Consider the following 21,545-nt stretch of genomic DNA (forward strand, 5'->3'; position numbering starts at 1 on the left):
TCTCTTGAATAATTCATCCAATTTTTCTGAAACTGTAATCATGTGTTTCACTGCAAATGTACATCACATCTATCGACTTCCGTCCTATTATGATAATTCCTTCGTACTGCCTCTTTCTTTACATTGAATATTAGAATTCGTTAACTATACTATTAAGGTAGGAGAAGAGCCATTCACAAAAGTGGAGACGCGCAAAGTAAATATTGTAACCAACGACTTCAGATAACATTAGTTCTAAGTCGATACACGTCATTACAGCGGTTAAAATGTCGTAAACGTACCCCTTGGAGTGCTACCGATCTTATTTTAACGAGACAACTGGGCAGGATCGCTGACATATATGAAGTAGGTCACACAAAGAACGTCTGAAAACTATATTATCTCACGAGTCGCTGTTTATCGGCAGCTGAAGCAGCACGTATCGTATCAACTTAAGAGTGGAATGGCAACGAAGCATCGGACAAGTATGCACCAGTGCAACCAACACAAGATTTATTTATTTATTTAGAGTCATCAGGCTTCTGAACGGTTTCATGCGTTCCGCCACGAATTCCTCTCCTATGGCAACCTTTTCATCTCAGAGTAGCACTTGCAATTTACTTTCTCAATTATTTGCTAGATGTATGCTGATCTCTGTCTTCCTCTGCAGCTTCTCTAGTACCATGGAAGTTATTGCCCTGTCTCTTCTACTTGTCAGTGTTTCCATATATTCCTTTCCTTGTCTATTATCAGGAGAACTTTCTCATTCTTTACCTTATCAGTTCACCTAATTTTCTACATTCTTGTGTAGCACCGCACTCAAATGCTTGTCTCCAAAGAGACATTCTCAGAAATTTCTTCCTCAAATTAAGGTCTATGTTTGATACTAGTGGACTTCTCCTGGGCAGAAATGCCTTTTCGCCAGTGCTAATCTTCTTTTTATGTCCTCCTTGCTCCATCCGTCATGGACTATTTTGCTACTTAGGTAGCAGATTTCCTTGACATCTGCTTCGTGATCACCAGTTACGATTTTTCGCATTTCTGCTACCTCTCATTCCTTTCGTCTTTCTTCGACTTACTCTCAATCCATATACTGTACTCATTAGACTGTTCATTCCATTCAACGGATCCTGTAATTCTTCTTCACTTTCGCTGAGGATATCAATGTTAACAGCGAATCTTAACAGTGATATAGTTTCATCTTGAATTTTTATCCCACCGTTGACCCTTACTTTTATTTCCGGTATTTTTTCTTTGGCGTTGGGACTGAACAGCAGGGGTGAAAGACTACATCTCTGTCTTACACTCTTTTTAATCCATGCACTTCGTTCTTGGCCTTCCAGTCTTATTGTTCCGTCTTGTTTATATTGTATATTACCTGTCGCTCCCTATAGCGTATCCCTATTTTTTCAGGATTTCGAACATCTTGCACCATTTCATATTGTCGATCGCTTTTCCAGGGCGATAAATCCTGCGAAGGTGTCTCGATTTTTTCTTCAGTATTGCTTCCATTATCAACGGCAACGTCAGAACTGCCTCTATTGTGTCTTTACCCTTCCTAAAGCCAAACTGATCGTGATCTAACAGATCCCCAATTTTCTTTTCCATTCTTCTGTACATTATTCATGTCAGGAGTTTAGAGCCGACCGCTACGGTCGCAGGTTCGAATCCTACCTCGGGCGTGGATGTGTGTGATGTCCTTAGGTTAGTTAGGTTTAAGTAGTTCTAAGTTCTAGGGTACTGATGATCTCAGTTCTTAAGTCCCATAGTGCTCAGAGCCATTTGAACCATTTTTTCAGGAGTTAAGATGTATTAGATATTGAGGTGACTGAGCGTTAGTTTCCGCACTTGTCGGATGTTGCAAAATGGTTCAAATGGCTCTAAGCACTATGGGACTTAACATCTGAGGTCATGAGTCCCCTAGACTTAGAACTACTTAAACCTAACTAACCTAAGGACATTACACACATCCATGCCCGAGGCAGGATTCGAACCTGCGACCATAGTAGCAGCGCGGTTCCGGACTGAAGCGCCTAGAACCGCTCGCCCACTGCGGCCGGCTTCGGATGTTCAATCTTGGATACTGCGCAGATGACGTTTTTTCGAAAGTCTGATGGTATATCGCCGATTTCATACATTCTACGCTCGCCCACAGCGGCCGGCTTCGGATGTTCAATCTTGGATACTGCGCAGATGACGTTTTTTCGAAAGTCTGATGGTATATCGCCGATTTCATACATTCTACACTCCAGCGTGAATAATCCTCTTACTTTTGTATTTTTTGTATTTTTTACAACTTCCCTAAGTGATTTAAGAAATCCCATTGGAATGTTATCTATTCCTTGTGCCTTAATTGATTTTAGGTCTTCCAACGCTATTCCAAATTCCGATTCTCTTACACAAGATTCTATCACACAAGATAACGCGGTTATAAAATGGCAACGCATATACTTTTCTGTCCTGTCCCGGTTTTGAAGCGACTTGCCCAGCGTGCGGCGTGGCGGGCTCGGTCAGCGAGGGACAGTCAAAGTCTTTGCTGGGCCCGAGTCCCCCGATATAGCGGCGCGCGCTATCGACCCGCTGTTCGGAACGGAACGGTCGAACAGCGTGGACTGTGTGTGGGTGGTGGGCGCCGCCGTGCCGCCACTGCTGTCCCCTGCGAAGAGCTCAGAGGCGCCGGTCAGCCGCCTGGGGCGCCGCGCTGCTGCTACAAAGGCTCCGCCTGCTTCGCCTCGCCTCGCCTGACGTGCTGCGGCCACTTCCCCACCTGACACACACTGCCCCTCACCACAGCGTATTTTGAGACGATGCAGTACACTGCACAGCACTACCCATAAAAGTTTGGCTGTTTTTTTTTTGTGTGTGGCTTCGCAAACCAGTAATGTTGGACGACGTCTTATTGCGGCTTTAAGCCAGAGAGCGCAGTTAAGCCGCCCTCACACATCGTGAAGCCCGCCAGACGTGGTTTCCGTCGCGGTTGCCAACCCTTCAAAATGACTTTCTACATCTCACTGAACATAACGTGCTTGTTCAGCGTGATTTGCGACCGCAGCGCTCTCCGGCGGCAGTTGTCGGTTGCATCTGGCGCGCTAATCACTCAGTTTGTTTACCAAAATGAACTACCGTAAAATAGTTACATTAGTTTTGTTAGCGATCTTCGAAGAGCAGTTGAGAAAATTCGAGGAAGATTCTGGACTTGTCGATGACTTGAACAGCGAATTTCCCATAGAGGAACACTACACATCCTGCACAGCGATTTGAGATACATACTGCGAGGGCATGCTGAGAAGTAATGCCTCCGATATTTTTATCTGAAAATTCTTAAACATTTTTTAAAATAAAACAAACTTCTTTAAGATTCTTAATCTTCATTCTAGACGATTACATTTTTTTTTTCTCAACATAGTCACCTCAACGACGAAACAGTATACTTTCATAACACTAGAAGCATCAAGTACGAGAAGCCTGTAATTACCGATATGTAGGTTGCTGCCATTTTGTTACAACACGTTTTCGAGAGATCCTCAGTATTCAGGTGCTTTGAACAGCTTGTATTGAAACCAACTAGGCTATAATATGAAAACCACCTTATACAGAGTTAAACTCCGTATTAGTTAAGTCAATATTGTGGCGTAAAACCGATGTTGAATTCTCATTGGCTATGCTCCTCTCCACGAGGCAAATATCTGACATGGCAGATGCTTCCTTTTACGCTTCGCAATATCGTGGAACGTGAAATTCGAGCTCCTCGTCGATGAACTTTTTCACGTCCCGTGAGACGACGCCTCTATTGGGCAGAGAAACGCGACTCCCCTAAGCTGTTTACAAGGACTTACACTGAAAAAAATGGTTCAAATGGCTCTGAGCACTATGGGACTCAACTGCTGTGGTCGTCAGTCCCCTAGAACTTAGAACTACTTAAACCTAACTAACCTAAGAACATCACACACATCCATACCCGAGGCAGGATTCGAACCTGCGACCGTAGCAGTCGCACGGTTCCGGACTGCGCGCCTAGAACCGCGAGACCACCGCGGCCGGCACTTACACTGAAGGGCCAAAGGTATGTATTTTGGAAAAAACGACATTTTGTATGGTCGAAACCGGTTATGACTGCGTCATAAAAATGTGATTGCGTCTATAAATTAACAAAAAAAATTTACGAAAATCTTTACAGAGGTATGTAAACAGGCAGAATACGGCGCTGCGTTCTGCAACGCCTATATAAGACAACAAGTGTCTGGCCCAGTTGTTAGATCGGTTATTGCTCCTACAATGGCTCGTTATCAAGATTTAAGTGAGTTTGAACGTGGTCTCATAGTCGGCGCACGTGCGATAGGACACAGCATTTCTGAGGTAGCGATGAAGTGGGGATTTTCCCGTACGACCACTTCACGAGTGTACAGTGAATATCAGGAATCCGGTAAAACATCAACACCCGAGATCGCTGCGGCTGGGAAAAGATCCTGCAAGGACGGGATCAAAGACGACTGAAGAGAATCGTTCAACGTGCCAGAAGTGCAACCTTTCCGCAAATTGGTGCAGATTTCAATGCTGGGCCATCAACAAGTATTCGCGTGCCAATCATTCAACGAAACATCAGCGATATGGGCTTTCGGAGCCGAAGGTCCACTCGTGTACCCTTAATGACTGCACGACACAAAGCTTTACGCAACGCCTGGCCCCGCCAATACCGACATTGGACTGTTGATGACTGGAAACATGTTGTCTGGTCGGACGAGTCTCGTTTCCAATTGCATAGAGTGGATGCACGTGTATGGGTATTGAGAGAGCTCATGAATCTATGGACCCTGGCATGTCAGCACGGGACTGTTGAAGCTGTTGGAGGCACTGTAATGGTGTGGGGCGTGTGCAGTTGGAGTGATATGGGACCATTGATACGTCTAGATACGACTCTGACAGATCACACGTACGTAAGCATCCTCTCCGATCTGGTGCATCCATTCATGTCCATTGTGCATTCCGACGAACTTGGTCAATTCCAGCAGGACAATACGACACTGCCGCTCGGGGTAGCCGCGCGTTGTGAGGCGTCTTGTCACGGTCCGGGCGGCTTTCCCCGTTGGAGGTTCGAGTCCTCCCTCGAGCATCGGTGTTTGTGTGTTGTCCTTAGCGTAAGTTAGTTTAAGGTAGGTTAAGTAGTGAGTTTAAGGTAGGTTACGTAGTGTGTAAGCTTAGGGACCGATGACCTCAGCAATTTGGTCCCTTAAGAATTAAAAAATAAATAAATGAGAAAATGCGACACCCCACAGGTCCAGAATTACTACAGAGTGGCTCCAGGAACACTTCTGAGTGTGAACACTTCCACTGGCCGCCAAACTCCCCCAGAAATGAATATTATTAAGCATATCCGGGATGCCTTGCAACGTGTGTTCAGTAGAGATATCCACCCCTCGTACTTTTATGGGTTTATGGACAGCCCTGCAGGATTCGTGGGTCAGTTCCCTCCTACACGGCATTAGGCAGGCGTACAAGTTTTTTTAGCTCTTCAGTGTACATGCAGCACTTACGTGCCAAGTGTTGATGACCAGAACAGTAACGGTCTTACCACGTGTATTTTTCATGGTGTGTTTCATATGTATGTGAGTTTGAAAACACTGTAATAATTTTTTGAGAAATAAGATATGAGGATCTTTCTTTAAGCTTTTGCAACTCCGTGTGATAGAGTTTAGCTGAAATTGAAAGCTTGCCTTGTAACTCTATCTTATCTGCTTACAGCCATTTCTCAGAAAGGACCCTGGTAACGCTATATGACTCGAAAGCGCAACGTTAACTCCGTTGATGTGCTTCTGAAGGAGACAGATTAGCTGGTATTAGCAGTGAATTCTTCAAAACTGAAGAATGTTTCGAGTAATGAGAGCCATCTTTAGATGTATACTCGTGCAATGCAAATGTATGTGCTGTCTGAACGATTTGAACTTAACTATCCAAGAAAATGAACGCTTCAACTCTAACGCTTATCGACAAAGTTTCGTAGAAGAATGATCAGAAAACTTTGCTGCCGGAGCAACTGCGTGCACCAACAAACTGCAACACTTATTCTGACCGTGGAACTGAAAACATCCGTGGAGCTGAAATATTAGTAAGATAAGAGAATAAAGCATGGTGGTCCAAATTAGTTGCGTTTCTTGTTGATACAGATCCGTCAGACGGGTCCAAATATCATGAGAAGGCCAGTACTGGTAGTGAGTATGCAAAGCCGCGTGTTGTCATGCTCAAAGGAAGGGGATTTGTAATGGAAAGGACGGACACTGATTCTGCAGCAAATACGAACATATGTTCAAGAACTTTGATTACAGGACAGGACGATTAGAAACCGTCACCAGTATGGCATGAAAGCCATAAAATCCCGTTTTACAACACGAACAGTAAATATCATAATCGAAGCAATTTTCTTACGAATAGTTGGGACAGATACGTCTTTGGAATGTATAGAGCCTCTATCATAAGGTCTTTGGGCAATTCAGAAGTAATGGGGTTGGCATAAGTGTGTTTGAAGCCGGCCGCTGTGATCGAGTGGTCCTAGGCGCTTCAGTCCGGAACCGCGCTGCTGCTACAGTCGCAGGTTCGAATCCTGCCTCGGGCATGGATGTGTGTGATGTCCTTAGGTTAGTTAGGTTAAAGTAGTTATAAGTTCTAAGGGACTGATGACCTCAGATGTTAAGTCCCATAGTGCTCAGAGCCATTTTTGTGTTTGATGTTTACAAGAAATGGCTGTTCACACATAGACAGCAGTAGTAACCTTCCTACCACAAGGCGGTGCCGTATCCTACACGTCTTGTTTGTCTTAGTTTGCACAGGAAACGGCGCTAGTATGCGCTAGTGTGTGTTTGTAAGTAAACCAAATAAAGCTGATTTATAAGGGGAAAAAAGAGTTATTTTGCTAGCAGTCGTATACGACGTGGCGTTGTGACATGTATTCTGATGTTCACCCTGTGGCAGGGAGGATAAGATGGAACATTTTAAGAGTTTCATTGGGTGTTGCAATATTGTGCAATGCATAGCTGAATACCTTTTTGGGCCCAAAGATGGTCAGATTTATAATCGAAATCGATCGTCTTTAGTAGAAATAAAGTAGCACAGCTGTGTATTAATACCTTAATCTAAGCTTGTCCAGTCTTGTACACTTTGGCGTATTGGGAAATAGTTTACCGCTTCTCCTTTTTTTAATAAAATTAATAATAGATGATGCTTTGTCAATATTCTAGGCTGCTCATAATATTGCAACGACAAATTACAGTATATAATCATTGGCTTTATATGTTGGTAATGTCATAAAAATATTGTTATTTTGTATTGATTTGATTCGATACTTGTGACTGGAAAGATCTCCGAGGTGGCTTGTGCTGGTCTGAGCACCGCTGCGACGTTTGACAGGCCGCGAGGTTTGAGGCGCCATGCCACGGATTGTGCTGCCGCTTCCGGAAGAGAACTGTCTGAATCAAGTCCTCCCTCGGGCATGGGTGTGTGTGTATTGTTCTTAGTGTAAGTTAGTTTAAGTAGTGCGTAAGTCTAGGGACCTATGACCTCAGCAGTTTGTTCCCTTAGAATTCACACACATTTGAACATTTTTTACGTTTGACGGGGCCCTCGTGGCAGTATTGCACGGACGAGCCGGTGGTGGCAGACCCTCGTGCTGCTTTCAAATCTGCCAGCCTCTTGACGTGACGTCACGAGAGTTGTTACCAGTTCTTGGAGCGTAAATCACTGAACGTACAGCAGAGCACAATACTCCAAACTAGAGAGCTGAATAAGATGATTATTTTGGTGTATAGACTGATCTTGGAAGTGAAGTATTTAATTGGTTAATAAGTGGAAAAGGAATCTGTAACGGCTTTTTGCACTAACTGTGGTAACATTTCCACTAATTAAGCCACATAGAAAATCGATCTACCATATAAAAGCGCTAATTGCAGCGAATCGAACGGGCTACTCACATGTCTGTTTTTGTGCTTAATTAGAGGATGAGAGCTGTCTGAATCAAATGCTTAATGAAAGTCAGCATTACTAACTATACAAAACAGCTGTAGAAGTAGCACTGCAGCTTGTTTTGAAACGTGAGCACACATCATGAACAACATTTAGGTTAGTTTTCAGTTTTTCACTGCCATTTTTGATTAATTAATAAGATTTTTTCATAGTTTTGCCCGTGATTTTAATTCTAAAATTTGGATGACAGCTTCAGAAATAGCAGTTCATTTCTTATACGACTGATGTGCCACTGGTATAAATGGTGGAAATATTAAAGACACAGTTAAAAGGACTGCCGTGAATGTTAAAGCGCCGCTTCTGGGACGAGGAGGCGTGCTGGGCCAGACCCAGGCCGCCTGGTGGGTTAACGAGGAGGGTCGGTGTGCCGGTGAGCCTGTGTGGGGTTTATAGGCCGTTTTCCGCATCCCACGATGTGAATACTGGGCTGGTACCCAGGTCTCGCCTCAGTTACAAGATTTGCAAACATCTAGAAAATTTTCGCTCACTTTCACCTGAATAACAATATGCGCAGACAGTTGGTGTACACATATTACAGTTCGTCCCACAGGAGGGGGTGGGTGGGGGGGGATAGTTGATAGAGTGGCGACAGGAAGGGGATCCGGCCACCCCGTAAATTAATGATGTCAAATCCTAAATTAACCACTCCGACCCTATGCAGATGCGGGACAAAAGGAGAAGAAAATTAAGACGATGCAAGACACGTTAAGTAAATGTTGGTCTCGTTCTCGTTGTGTAAAAAGTGCTGGCGCCTTAATTGCGATTTTGGACGAACTATTAATCCGGAAATGTATTATTTTAATAAGCGCCTCTGTGCGCATCTTTTTGTACCTGAAAACTTGTAATTTGGACTCGCGTACGATCCTGCTAGTTGTCTGTCAGGACTGAAAGGAAACCCAGATCAGAGTGTTACTGGCCACGAGCCATTGCCTCACAAATGCTGCTCTCTGACAGGTGCCCTGCCATTGTGGTACAGCCATCGCCTCACAACTGTTCCTCTGCTGTACACAGTACACAGTGCTGGAAAATATTTTCACATCCTTCCGCCTGTAGCTTATTCTTAATCCCAATAAGGAAACCGTACTCTAACGAAAAACACCTCCGTTCCGTTCCACCTCCTTCGTACTTCACTGTTGGAATTACGCATGATGATAGATAACATTCTCTAGACGTTCACCAAGCCCAAACCCTCTCATCGGAGAGCCACAGGCTATGGCGTGATCTTCAGTTGAGATCACTAGTTTCCACTCATCCACTGTCCAGTGGCGTCACTGATTACATATCTCAAACGTCACTTAGCACTGACCACAGAAATGAGCTGTTCAATCGCTGTACCCCATATTTCTTAACACCCTACGCACTGTCATTGTGCTATCTGTACTCTGGTAGCACCTTGGAACTCACGAGTGATTTCTTCCACTAATTCCAAGCGGTTTTTACACAGCCACCCACCCCAGTTTTTCACAGTCCCTGTACCTGGTCTTCGTTCAGTCGTGGTATTCCTTTGGCGTTTCCGCTTCACAACCACATCACCAGTCGTTGACTTGGGCAGCTTTAGAAGCGTCCTTGGGTGGTTTGCTAATCAGGTGACAGCCAGTGACTGGTCCACGTTCCAAATGTCTGAGCTCTCCCGACCGACCCATCAGCTGTTACTGCTTCGCTATCGACAACAAAGAAATACCCACGTCCTTCGTTGCTGGCGGGTCGGCATTACATAGGAGTTACCACATACATTTGATCAGATAGTGTACTTGTGTGAATAAGCAACTTTCCGAGGATGCTGATTGCAACAAATGGCCCGTTAAGGAGAACCGTTAAGCAGTGCGTGGCATCCCGTCCAGCAGTCGGATCAAGAGTGAAGGCGGCGACCTCCCAAACAGCCATATGAATGTAGTACAGGACGCTAATATGATCACTCATGTATATGACTGATCATTTTATCGTTCTGTACTATATTCACATGACTGTCTGGGAGGTCGCCGCCTTAACTCTTGATCCATAGACCAGTAGAATTATTCCCCGTGTCAACCTGCATTCGATTGTTTCGTGTAATGAAACTGAGTGCAACTGACTGGCTCTCACGTGGTGAGATTTCGACAACATGGGACGCAAAAACATTTAGCAACGTCCTAAATTTTATCTGTAATACACTTACTCGAGAAACCGAAGCGTGACAAAAGGACAGAATGAAAATCCTCAGGCTACCACTAGCTAGAATTTCATTGCATAACACTTTACGTATTTAATAGTTAGCGAGATTAGGTCTTTGGAATTGGGCACCCTGCAGTGCTCCGTATTAAAATATGCGGTGACTGTTGAAGCGAAGCAGTCATCGTGTTTGATAGTGGTGCCGCAGGATCCTGCATGAATGCGGCGGAGTGCTCCAGTAGAATTGCAAATGAATCCGAAAGGCAGAGGGCGGTTAATTATGAACACAAACGCTCGGAGGCTGCACAGATATACGCCGGGTCTGGGCCTAGCTCTCAGCTCCTGCTATTTGCATCGCCACGCTTCGCCAAGTCGACGCGTTCTTACCAGGGGAGGCTGCCACATTGGCGTCACGGATTTACCTCAGACTTAGAACACTTTTATTAGTCCTTTCGCCGGCCGAAGTGGCCGTGCGGTTAAAGGCGCTGCAGTCTGGAACCGCAAGACCGCTACGGTCGCAGGTTCGAATCCTGCCTCGGGCATGGATGTTTGTGATGTCCTTAGGTTAGTTAGGTTTAACTAGTTCTAAGTTCTAGGGGACTAATGACCTCAGCAGTTGAGTCCCATAGTACTCAGAGCCATTTGAACCATTAGTCCTTTAGGACAACATGATGTGCAAGTAGTAAGGCGTACTACTTAGGCGATATCGAGAAAATCGCAAGAGAAGTTTTACAGTCATTGATGTACCAGTGCATTGCGTCCCCGAGCACGAGCTAGCGGCGGTCATGTGGTTACTCTTCAAGCTCGGCGTTATCCTTCGAGAAGACGTGCCGGACCTCGTCTGCAGGACAAAGGGATCAACTTGTAACCACCGGCATAAACTTATCAGCCAGAACATTGTGAGCACCTACCTAATAGCCGTTACGTCCAACTTTGACACGGATAACAGCGGCAACGCGTCGTGGCATGGAAGCAGTGATGCCTTGGTAGGCCGCTGGAGGGAGTTGGCATCACATCTATACACACAAGTCGTGTAAATTCTGGGGAGGGGTTGGGGGCCGATGAGCCCTACCGACATGTTCAATCACATCCCAGATTTGTTCAATCTGGTTCAAATCTGCGAGTCGGAAAGCCAGTATACCAACTGGGACTCGCGACTGTGTTCCTCGAACCACTCCATCACACTCCTGGCCCTGTGACATGGCGCATTATCTAGCTGAAATATTCCACTGCCGTCGGGAAAAATGATCGTCAACCAGTGTACGATACTCCTAGGCTATCTTGGTGCCCTGTACGAGCTGCAATGGACCCATGGATGCCCACATGAATGCTACCCAGAGCATAATGGAGCCGCCACCAGCTTGTCTCCATCCTGCAGTACAGGTGTCAAGGACCTGTTCTTCTGGAAGTCGACGGATTCGCGCCCTCTCATCGGCGTGATGAAGACGGTATCGGGCTTCTTCAGTCCATGCAACGCTCTGCCGCGGCGCCAACGTCGATGGTCACTTGCCGATTTCAGTCGTTGTTGCCGGTGCGTGGTGCTAACATTGGCACATGCCTGGGTCATCGGCTGTGGGAGTCCATCATTAGGAGTGTTCAGTGCTCTGAGTATTCAGAAAGTCTGATGTCTGTTCCACCACAGTTCGTCGCCTGTCCTGTTTTGCCAGCCTATGACGTCCGAAATCTGTATTGAGGGGTGGCCGTCCAACCAAATTACGTTTGGACGTGGTTTCAGCTTGGTTTCACCACGTGTTGAAGACACTCGCCACAGCAGTCCTCGAACACAAGAAAGTCGTGCAGTTTCCGAAATGTTCGTGCCGTGCCTTCGGGCCATTCCAGTCTGTCCTCGGTCAAACTCAGATAGATCGCGCGCCTTCCCCACTCCACCCATGGACTGGACGCTCACTGATGCTACTACCTGCACTGTGCGTGTATCTCACTAGCAGTCATTTCGCGCTAGGTACGGTGTTATCGCCCGGGCAGGTTTATATCGCTAGGAGATCGATAGTGTTCTGGCTGATCAGTATATAAGCGCGGATGTTCGGCCTTTTTTATTGTTACGCAGGGAGAACGGTTTATTTCTGTCGTTCATTACTGTATAATTACAATGTGTTGTTTTTGTTTTCTTACCACAAGGAACCAATTTTGCAACATAACATTTACGCATTAAAAGAAAAAAAGAGCTCCATAATAGGTGGAATAAAAAAATTTAAAAAAATGTAACGTAGGAGTCCGGTGGTTGAAGAATTTCTGTTTCTGATCTCACAAATAAATAAATAAACTCGCAGCGCGGCAGCTTACGATACGGGAGAATTAACCAGACCCTGTTCGAAACCGCGCCCTGAAAAAAGCTTGTAACCTCCCCACAAAAATTTTGAAAAGTATGGACAATATTATTTAAGAATCGCTAATGGACATTGCACCAAGTGTAACCTGCCCACAATGAAATGTACTGACAATGGCAACAAAAATGTGAAATTCGCAATCTGACTCTGGTGTAAGCTCGCACAAAAATAATGAAAAACAATTTAGTGCTAATGAAATTCAATTAAACCGAAATATCGGTCTTTGGCCCTGTGCAAATCAGAATTAAACTCTTACCTCATTGTAACTGCAAGTCAAATTTCTGCTCTTATTTTTGCACACGGCTTGGAGGAACTGCATTGCAAATAATAATATTCCTTTTTTTTGTGATTTTACTGAAATTTTTCTTTAACGAAAGTGGAATGAAAGGGGAAGTGCAATTAAATAAATTTTGTTTTGTAAAAACTGCTTTGGAATAAAAAATTATTATTGGGGCACTTGTTGGAAATTAATTACAATTAATAAACTTTACATTATCTATTGATTACCTTAATTAAGAATATACCTCATTTATCCTCTTGACCAGAATGCCATGTCGACGCTTGCCGACTCCTTACACACACAACTCCGCTCGACTGCTATTACCGACCGACCGCTCTGCATGACGACTACTAGCGTACTGCACTGCACGACTACTACTAGCGAACTGCTCGCAACACTCGCGCGGTCAAGCGCAGACTAACTACGATAAATGGCTCTCTGGTCAGAGACGCTGCAATGCCTCGCCATCGCTGCTGCGTTACATACGTGTTTCATAGTAAAAATTTATTTATTGTAATTATTCTCCAACAAGTGCCCCAATAATAATTTTTATTTCAAAAGCATTAAAAAAAAATGTATTACCAGTCCCACATGATGTCACTAGTTTATGATAATTCTGAATAATACTGATTAGCTCTGAATAGTATGTCGCTTGAGTAATGACTTCTTAATGAGACAAAAAAAAGTATATATTTAAAATAATGCTTTATTACTAGCTAATAACTGCCACTGTTTATTGTAATGAGACTACTTATAATGCCTGTGATTATTAATGCTTTGTTTGTAATTAGCTGATTTTTAATAATGACTTTGTAATGATCTGAATAATACTGAATGATGACTCTATTCAATACTTGCTGGCCACTGAGTGCCAATAATTAATGTCAATCAACGAATTATGTTATTAATTATGCCATTAATTAGCTCTTGTTTTCAATGTAATGATGCTATGCTTTGTAATTAGAAGGCTAATGAATCTTAAGTACTGTTTAATAATGCTTTGTAATTAGGAGAAGGCTAATAATTCTTACTATATTGGAATGACAAATAATTAATTAACGAAGCCATACTTTGTAACTGGAAAGGAATGTGACTGTTTAATAATGCTTTGTAATCAGGAAAAGGCTAATGATTAATACTATTGGAATGACAAATGATTAATTAACCATGCTATACTTTGTAACTAGGAAAAGAAGGTTACTGATTCTATGTAAAACAATTAATGAACATTTTTCTGTAATACTACATACTTGGTACAGAAATGTTCAATAACTGGGCTATGAATGCCACAAACTACTAATGAAAACTGTAATTGTCAATATTATGTGACTTAATGTCCTTCACCTCATGAGCTAACTACCCTGAATTACTGCAATGTCCATTTTGTCCTGTTTATCCCAGTGATCATGGAGCACTATCTTTGGTTTTGCACTAATTCTACGTTGGTGTGCCTTGCAAGAGCGTGGTGTTGACACGACATGCTGTCCACCACCGTGAGCGATGAAGACGTTATTATGGTCCCACCGTTTGGTGTACCTAATGTACTGCCAAAATGAAAACATGGAATATTACTACGACAATTCAGTGTCTTGGGTACGCTGATAAATTCTGATGGGAAAAGAACTTCAAGTTGTGTCACTTGGTGTTGTACTTCTGTGGAAAGATATGGACTTTCAGAACAGCTGTGTGCAATCTAAAGTGCTACAACCATGATGCAATCCTTCCCTTTCCTATCCTAATTTTTGTCACATAATGAAAATCATTTTTTGGTAACATCATTTATGTTCGTGGGTTATACATTTTTTTTCGATTCGCTGAACTCCAGTGCGAGTACACTTATGTCACTGGTCGACATGATGTTTTGCCATTATGTTTATTTGTTGTGAAAATGCTAAAGACATTTTTTCAGTGCGTGTGCACTTTGGACATGATTTTTTGCCATTATGTTTATTTATTGCGAAAATGCTAAAGATATTTTTTTCGATTTGTTCTGAAGTACAGTATATGTACACTCTTGTCTTTTATATTGTATATACATTTTTATTTTAATGATCTGTTCTGAACTACAGTGCATGTGCACTTATGTTACGTGTTAATATGTTTTCTATTGAACTTCAGTGCCTGTGCACTTTTCTCATTTTTCAATATGATTTGTACTATTCTGTATATTCAATACTTCAATGCGTATGCACTTATGTCATTTGTTACTAATTGTATATACATTTCATCACGTACTGATATGTTCTCAACTGCAGTGCATGTGCACTCATGTCACTTGTCAACATAATATTTTTTGCCAGTCTGTTTATTTGTTCTGAATATGCCAAAGAATTTTTTCAGTGCCTGTGCACTTCGTTATCTGTCAAATAATTTGTATATACATTTTTCTGATTTGCTACTATGTTTTGTACTCATATGTTGTCTTTGTCTGAAATGTTTTGTACTCTGTGCATGTGCACCACATTTAATTCATGTATCTAAACATTCTGTAAATTGTACTAGTTGACTAATTAATAAAAAAATTTGCCGCGATTGGCAAGTCCAAATGACTCACCATCGCTGCCAAATTTTTGCCCCCCCGAGTGGAGGGTTATGAAACACGTATGTAACGCAGCAGCGATGGCGAGGCATTGCAGCGTCTCTGACCAGAGAGCCATTTATCGTAGTTAGTCTGCGCTTGACCGCGCGAGTGTTGCGAGCAGTTCGCTAGTAGTAGTCGTGCAGTGCAGTACGCTAGTAGTCGTCATGCAGAGCGGTCGGTCGGTAATAGCAGTCGAGCGGAGTTGTGTGTGTAAGGAGTCGGCAAGCGTCGACATGGCATTCTGGTCAAGAGGATAAATGAGGTATATTCTTAATTAAGGTAATCAATAGATAAGCACAAAAAGCACAAATGCAAAAACAACACACAAATACAACAGAGCAACGAATTGCCGTTGACCTGTAGAAAGAAAGTCACAAAATTAGTAAAAGCGTAGCGCCAAATCCTAATTATACCTAAGCAAATAAGAGCAGATATCTGACTGTTTTTCAAAAGATTCACAACGAAATACGATCCTGGCAGGGTCGCCAAGTGTAACCTCCCCACCGTAATTTAAATGAAAAGACAATACTTAATACAAATGGGAGCCGAGTGTAACCTCCCCACAAAAATTTTGAAAAGTATGGACAATATTATTTAAGAATCGCTAATGGACATTGCACCAAGTGTAACCTGCCCACAATGAAATGTACTGACAATGGCAACAAAAATGTGAAATTCGCAATCTGACTCTGGTGTAAGCTCGCACAAAAATAATGAAAAACAATTTAGTGCTAATGAAATTCAATTAAACCGAAATATCGGTCTTTGGCCCTGTGCAAATCAGAATTAAACTCAAAAAGTGTAACCTCCCCACCGTAATTTAAATGAAAAGACAATACTTAATACAAATGGGAGCCGAGTGTAACCTCCCCACAAAAATTTTGAAAAGTATGGACAATATTATTTAAGAATCGCTAATGGACATTGCACCAAGTGTAACCTGCCCACAATGAAATGTACTGACAATGGCAACAAAAATGTGAAATTCGCAATCTGACTCTGGTGTAAGCTCGCACAAAAATAATGAAAAACAATTTAGTGCTAATGAAATTCAATTAAACCGAAATATCGGTCTTTGGCCCTGTGCAAATCAGAATTAAACTCTTACCTCATTGTAACTGCAAGTCAAATTTCTGCTCTTATTTTTGCGCACGGCTTGGAGGAACTGCATTGCAAATAATAATATTCCTTTTTTTTGTGATTTTACTGAAATTTTTCTTTAACGAAAGTGGAATGAAAGGGGAAGTGTAATTAAATAAATTTTGTTTTGTAAAAACTGCTTTGGAATAAAAAATTATTATTGGGGCACTTGTTGGAAATTAATTACAATTAATAAACTTTACATTATCTATTGATTACCTTAATTAAGAATATACCTCATTTATCCTCTTGACCAGAATGCCATGTCGACGCTTGCCGACTCCTTACACACACAACTCCGCTCGACTGCTATTACCGACCGACCGCTCTGCATGACGACTACTAGCGTACTGCACTGCACGACTACTACTAGCGAACTGCTCGCAACACTCGCGCGGTCAAGCGCAGACTAACTACGATAAATGGCTCTCTGGTCAGAGACGCTGCAATGCCTCGCCATCGCTGCTGCGTTACATACGTGTTTCAAGCTCCATAATGAATGGATCGCTGGATCGAGTTCCCCTCATGCTTTTTCTTTAAATTTATGTTTTTAAACACTACGCATATTATACATATTATATTTGAACGGTAATATGATGAGAAGACACTTTTATTTGCACGAACAGCCGCGAGGGGTTAGCCGAGCGGTCTTGGGCGCTGCAGTCATGGACTGTGCGGCTAGTCGCGGCGAAGGTTTGAGTCCTCGGGCATGGGTGTGTGTGTTCGTCCTTACGATAATTTAGGTTAAGTAGTGTGTAAGCTTAGGGACTGATGACCTTAGCAGTTAAGTCCCATAAGATCTCACACGCATTTGAACATTTTTGCACGCACTGTTATTGAATTTCCAATGTTAATTGTTTGTTTGCTTATTTTTTATCACAAGTCCGGATGGACATGTAAACGACCAAACGCTTAAAGTTTTCCTGAAAATGTATACCTGTCGTGATTTCCGAAATTCCTTATACGTGCAACCGGATAAGGTAGCGAGAACAGCTTTGCAACTCGACGCTTCCATGTAGACGAAGTACAGGCTTGGAAGGCCCAGGTCAAACATCGATAAATAAAGGTATAAATAACTTTATTCAATAATACAATGACTTACAATGTGCTAGAATATGAGGGTAATGTACTATTACCGTCGGATGAGCGTCGGCATTACGTGTTGCAGGATGATATTCTTCATACAAGCACGGAAAACATACATTAAAACGGCACCTACTACAGCGAATGAATGTAATTTTCTCGCATGCACAAGGAATCTACAGAGTTTCGAAAAAAAAACAAAGCTCGTTGTCAATATTTTTTTATAAAAGACGTCTCATGACATCTTTGACAGTGTACTAGGGTAGTCCGTGCAGTTGTGCAGTCACTGTGCCAGGGTGCATAGTGGTTAGCGCATCTGCCTCGTGAGCGGGAGACCTGGGTTCGAATCCCTGCCTTAGTCTAAATTTTCATTCGTCACTTGAGTCTGCATACATAAATCGTAATCGTTTGAGACTTGAGAACGTCTCTAGAGCCATATAGTTTCATTTGTGTCCTGCTTTCATAAAAGTTAAAGCATGGTCCTGTCTTTTGTCAAAGGTTTGTCGAAGAACTCTAACAGTGTACGAGTAATATAGGCCATAGCACTGTGACTGCCACCGTGCGTTTCCGTCTCGCTATGGGTGATGCAGCTGGCGAGCAGCAAAATTTTATAGCCGCAGGCATTCTGCCTCGTGTGAATTGCTACATCTACCGCATGCACCGTAGCAGGGCGTCCGTTTACCGCACAGCTGACTTTCCGCAAATATTCCGCTCCTAGAGCCCGGCCTATCCGGTTCAGCTAGTGCTGCTACTCGAGGACAGGCGCTGTCGTATGGCAATCGACAGACTCCAAAAATCTAGGTCTCGATTTCTTGAAATCTCTTGACGAACGCATCGTACTAGAGCAGAATCTGATACATTTTAGTATGGACTACAACCGTGAGAAATAAGAGCAAAATCTATTGAGAATGTGCTTGCCTCGTCAGTAAAAAACAAAACGATCGTGTGGCCTTATGGCTGGGAGGCCACACCCGAGGAAGTTCGACCGCCGGATTGCAAGTCTTTTTGCAGATGACGCCACATTGGACGACTTGCGCGTCGGTGATGATGAGGACAACACCAGTCCATGAGCGGAAAAAATATTCAACTTGGCCGGGAATCGAATCCGGGCCCGCTGCATGGTAGGCAGACACGTTACCATTCAGTTGAGCAGGCGGCCTGCCTTGTCAATACAGTACAGGAATAATACACTGAGCCAACAAAAAGTCAAGGGTTAGCGATATCAAGTAAACTCCTCTCGATCAGGGCATGAAGGCCCAACGTTACCGACCGGCAGCCGTGTCATCCTCACCCATAGGCGTCACTCGATGCGGATATGGAGGGGCATGTGGTCAGCGCACTACTCTCCCGGCCGTATGTCAGTGTCTGAGACCGGAGCCGCTACTTCTCAATCAAGCAGCTCCTCAGTTTGCCTCACAAGGGCTGAGTGCACCCCGCCTACCAACAGCGCTCGTTAGACCAGATGGTCACCCATCCAAGTGCTAGCCCAGCCCGACAGTGCTTAACTTCGGTGAACTGACGGGAACCGGTGTTACCAATGCGGCAAGGCCGTTGGCGGATAGCGATAAACACATATACAAATTGCGATGTTATTGTGTAAACAAGGTATAAAAGGGCAATACATTGATGTATCTGTCATTTGTGCTCAGCTGATTCATGTGAAAAGGTTTTCACCGTGGTTATGGCCACACCACGGGAGTTAATAAACTTTGAACGCCGGATGGCAGACACAGCGGACATTCCATTTCGGAAATCGTTAGGGAATTCAGTATACCGTGATCCATGCTATTAAGACTGTACTGAGAATACCAAATTTTAGGCTTGCCTTTCACCACAGTGGACGAGGGCCTTCACTTAACGACCGAGAGCAGCGGCATTTATGTGGAGTTGTCAGTACTAACAGACAAGTAACACTAAGTGAAATAACCGCAGAAATCAATATGGGACGTACGACGAATGTATCTGTTAGGACAGTGCGGCGAAATTTGGCGTTCATAGACAAGAGCAGACGACCGACGCGAGTGCGTTTGCTAACAGCACGACATCGCCTGTAGCACCTCTCCTGGGCTCGTGACTATACTGACTGGACCCGTGACAATTGGGAAACCATGGCCCGGTCAATTGAGTCCCAATTTCAGTTGGCAAGAGCAGATGGTAGGGTTCGAGTGTGGCGCAGACCCCACGAAGTCATGGACAAAGTTGTCAACAAGGCTCTGTGCAAGCTGGTGGTGGCTCCATAATGGTGTGGGTTGTGCTCACACTGAATTGACTGGTTCCTCTAGTCCATCTGGAAATTCGGCTGCTTGGACACCATTTGCACCCATTCATTGGTTTCAATTTCCCAAACAACAATGGAATTTGTAAGTATGACAATGCGCCATTTCACCGGGCCACAGTTGTTCGCAACTGTTTTGAAGAACATTCTCCACAGTTCGAGCTAATGGCTTAGCCAATCATATCGCCCAGCATGAATCCAATCAAAGATTTATGGGATATAATCGAGAGATCAGTTCGTGCACAAAATTCTGCATCGGAAACACTTTCGCCATTATGGACGGCTTTAGAGGCTGGCCGGCCGGTGTGGCCGTGCGGTTAAAGGCGCTTCAGTCTGGAACCGCGTGACCGCTACGGTCGCAGGTTCGAATCCTGCCTCGGGCATGGATGTGTGTGATGTCCTTAGGTTAGTTAGGTTTAAGTAGTTCTAAGTTCTAGGGGACTGATGACCACAGAAGTTAAGTCCCATAGTGCTCAGAGCCATTTGAACCATTTTTTTTTTTATAGAGGCAGCCCAGCTCAAAATTTATGCAAGGGACTGCCAGCGACTTGTTGAGTCCATGCCACGTCGAATTGCTGCACTATACCGGTCAAAATGAGGTCCGACACCTCAGTATATGTCAGAGACCTGCAGTAGATCATCTTGCCACGATCACTCGACTGAGACAAAAATGTCGACCGTGTTTACAGGTGTTCTTTATCAGGCTGACAGTGGAGGTCGGGACAGATAGCCGCGGTGGACGCGCTGGGTTCTGCTAGCCAGCGCAGGCGACGCGTCCGAACCAGGATTCATTAGCGGCTGCGACAGCGCCGGAGTCCATTTATTTGTGTGGAGTCGTCGTTATTAATGCGCCGCTGTCCGCATTTATTACTTAATTAGCGGCTTACCTGGCGTCCCACCAGTAAATATCTCATCCTTAAGTCGTTCAGACAGCCGGCCAAGCACAAAAAAGCCGCTCACTTAATTGTTTACGGTCGCGGGACCGGCACCAACGCGTGTTTTCCACCTAGCTGCCGGGAGTCGGCGTGATCCTGCGCTCACCTTTCGTCATTACTGCTTCAGGTTACGCATTTCTCTTCCTAGCAGGTTGCACGAATGAAAAGCCTGCTTGCTGCTGGCATATGCTTTTTTTGTTTTGTTGCTTTAATAGCTAACGTTTGGATGGAATTACAAGCCAACGTGTAGCAATAATGGAACACTTGAGAAGTTTTGAAGTTGTAGTCGGAATATTCTTACTTAGGCGCTCTGTGATATCTTTACATAAACTAGTGGCTTTTGAAATCATTACCTGACGATAAAGGCTCAGTCCAACACCTGCCCGAGTAGCCATTTGTGTTAAAGCGCTGCTTCCTGGAGGAGGAGAGCTCACGCCCTGGATCGAATTCGCCGGCGCACGTAGGGTTGTTTCATGCAAAGTGTTGACCAAAATTAGTGTTTGGTATTTTTTATTTATTTTATTTTACACGTCTAGTTTTGTAGGACCAAATTGATGAGCAAATCTCCGAGGGCATGGAACGTGTCAGTAAGTGAAATTACAAGATAAAAGTAATTACAGATAAAATAAAATGTTTATGAACCCAAAAAAGACAAGCCGTAAGTTTATGTGAACGCAATCACAATATAACACAGGAACCAGCTTAATTTTTTTAAGGAACTCCTCGACAGAATAGAGGGAGTGACCCGTGAGGAAACTCTTCAGCTTCG

At 43.8% G+C, this 21,545-nt stretch overlaps 1 pseudogene; it reads right to left on the reverse strand.

Moving 5' to 3' along the window:
- Positions 1-19,004: 19,004 nt before the first annotated feature.
- On the reverse strand, positions 19,005-19,122 carry LOC124799605 (annotated as a pseudogene).
- Positions 19,123-21,545: the final 2,423 nt, after the last annotated feature.

Source organism: Schistocerca piceifrons, chromosome 5 (genome assembly GCF_021461385.2).
Source record: "Schistocerca piceifrons isolate TAMUIC-IGC-003096 chromosome 5, iqSchPice1.1, whole genome shotgun sequence".
NCBI lineage: Eukaryota > Metazoa > Arthropoda > Insecta > Orthoptera > Acrididae > Schistocerca > Schistocerca piceifrons.